At 38.9% G+C, this 2,786-nt stretch overlaps 1 protein-coding gene across 1 annotated transcript in view; it reads right to left on the bottom strand.

Moving 5' to 3' along the window:
- Positions 1-1,006: 1,006 nt before the first annotated feature.
- Positions 1,007-2,786, bottom strand: part of LOC138968517 (uncharacterized) — a 7,563-nt gene continuing 5,783 nt past the window's right edge. Inside the window, exon 5 of the mRNA XM_070341092.1 lies at positions 1,007-1,719. The gene's annotated coding sequence lies outside the window, so the exon portion shown is untranslated. The remainder of the gene's footprint in view (positions 1,720-2,786) is intronic.

Here is a 2,786-nt window from a genome sequence, read left to right as displayed (position 1 = left end):
TTTGCTTGAAATACTATATCTGCTTTTCTTCTCTTTCTACACAAATGAGGACCGTTTATTGTTTGTCTGGTTTGTTGTTGTTGTTGTGCGCCTTGAGTCGCCTGTTGGTGAGATATGTGCGCGTTATAAATATTCGTATTGTTGTTGTTGCTGTTGTTGTTGTTGTTGTTGTCTGCTTGTTTATTTGTCTTTGCTTTGTTTTGGTCGTAGACCTTTCCTGTGCATTTAAATCTGAGGCGATTTTAACATGCACTTGTGTACTGCAACATCATTTTGATTTGTATAATGATAAATAAAACTTAATGTAAATCACCATGGATATGTCCAGGTATTTAATTCAGGAATGATAACCTTTCCCAAAGTTGTTATTTTGACAGCTTCCTTCGCAGAATTATTTTCACAGATAGTCATAGCCGGCAGTCACGGGAACAATTCACGAGAAAATACCAGCGCTGCACAAAGAGCAGCCATGCAGGCTGTGGATTTTTGGTTGGTTTCCAAATGGACGGATGTTCTTACGCCACATAACACACACACACACACACACACATACACATACACACACACACACACACGCACATCCACACACACGCACACACACGCACACACACACACCCACACACATACATCCACACACACGCACATCCACACACATACACACACACATCCACAGACACACATCCACACACACGCACATCCACACACACATACACACACACACATCCACACACACACACACACGCACACACACACACACACATACACACACACACATCCACACACACACATTCACACACACGCACATCCACACACACGCATCCACACACACACATCCACACACACACATCCACACACACGCACATCCACACACACGCACACACACACACACACATCCACACACACACACACATACACTCTCTCTCTCTCTCTCTCTCTCTCTCTCTCTCTCTCTCTCTCTCTCTAAGTTCATTCATACTTTATAACCAAATAACTGGTGACAAAGAAATGAAAAGCGACTGTGGTTTTATTTTGAAACTTTCTCTTTGTTTTTGTTTGCAGTGACCCTATACTAAATGGTGACTACAACTTTACTATACAACAACACTGTCTATCAATCAATTCGTCGATCCATCAATCAATTAATCAATCAATCAATCAATCAATCAATCAATCAATCAATTAATCAATCAATCAATTTATCAATCAAACAAGTAACCAATCAATCAATCAATCAATCAATCATGTATTCATTCAACTTTCAATCAATGAAGAAGTGCACTTGCTAAGAGTGCAGGTCAGCCCTAAGACATATAATGTATACAGCAGCACACATTCCGTTTTGTGATTGTACAAAGCAGGATGTACAATTATGATAGATAAAACGCACATCTACGAGTGTCTCTGATCATTCGCACACAAACACACACACACACACACAAACCACAAAAAACACCCACACACAAAACAATAACAACAATTATGAAGCAAGAAAAATTCAGGTTTGTTCTTTGGCCTTGCTGGATACACTTTTTTCCATAAATATGTTTGGCCTGATTTCACCACTAAGCTAAAAGAAACAGTTAGATTATGTCCATGATTATGTGAAAAGCGTCACTTTCTTTTTCAAGATCACACAGGGAATGCGTGAACCACAACCAGCAGCTTTCCTGTGGGTCGCACTGCATTTGTTTTGTCAACGCCCTTTTTTTTATGCGTAATCTGAAAAATAACAAGTCGCGTAAGGCGAAAATACAATATTTAGTCAAGTAGCTGTCGAACTCACAGAATGAAACGCAATGCCATTTTACTCGTAGCATCGTCAGGCCACCGCTCATGGCAAAGGCAGTGAAATTGACAAGAAGAGCGGGGTAGTAGTTGCGCTAAGAAGGATAGCACGCTTTTCTGTACCTCTCTTTGTTTTAACTTTCTGAGCGTGTTTTTAATCCAAACATATCATATCTATATGTTTTTGGAATCAGGAACCGACAAGGAATAAGATGAAAGTGTTTTTACATTGATTTGGACAATTTAATTTTGATAATAATTTTTATATATTTAATTTTCAGAGCTTGTTTTTAATCCGAATATAACATATTTATATGTTTTTGGAATCAGCAAATGATGGAGAATAAGATAAACGTAAATTTGGATCGTTTTATAAATTTTTATTTTTTTTTTACAATTTTCAGATTTTTAATGACCAAAGTCATTAATTAATTTTTAAGCCACCAAGCTTAAATGCAATACCGAACCCCGGGCTTCGTCGAAGATTACTTGACCAAAATTTCAACCAATTTGGTTAAAAAATGAGGGCGTGACAGTGCCGCCTCAACTTTCACGAAAAGCCGGATATGACGTCATCAAAGACATTTATCAAAAAAATGAAAAAAATGTTCGGGGATTTCATACCCAGGAACTCTCATGTCAAATTTCATAAAGATCGGTCCAGTAGTTTAGTCTGAATCGCTCTACACACACACACACACAGACACACGCACATACACCATACCCTCGTTTCGATTCCCCCTCGATGTTAAAATATTTAGTCAAAACTTGACTAAATATAAAAATGAATTACATGTATGTAAGCAGGAAGTGCAAAACTGCGTTATTCTGTTTCTCCTCCAAACTCTCCTTCCCTCCCCCAACCGCGTTCACAGCACGTCTGTTGACTCCTGTACTCCATAACAGGCAGGCAAAAAGCAGTTCACCACCCATCCAATAACCAACCAACCAACCAACCAACCAACCAACCAACCAACCAACCAACCAACCAACCAAACAAC

The sequence above is a fragment of the Littorina saxatilis genome, linkage group LG1, assembly GCF_037325665.1.
Source record: "Littorina saxatilis isolate snail1 linkage group LG1, US_GU_Lsax_2.0, whole genome shotgun sequence".
In the NCBI taxonomy this organism is placed as follows: domain Eukaryota; kingdom Metazoa; phylum Mollusca; class Gastropoda; order Littorinimorpha; family Littorinidae; genus Littorina; species Littorina saxatilis.
This window is presented reverse-complemented; position numbering and strand designations above follow the sequence as displayed.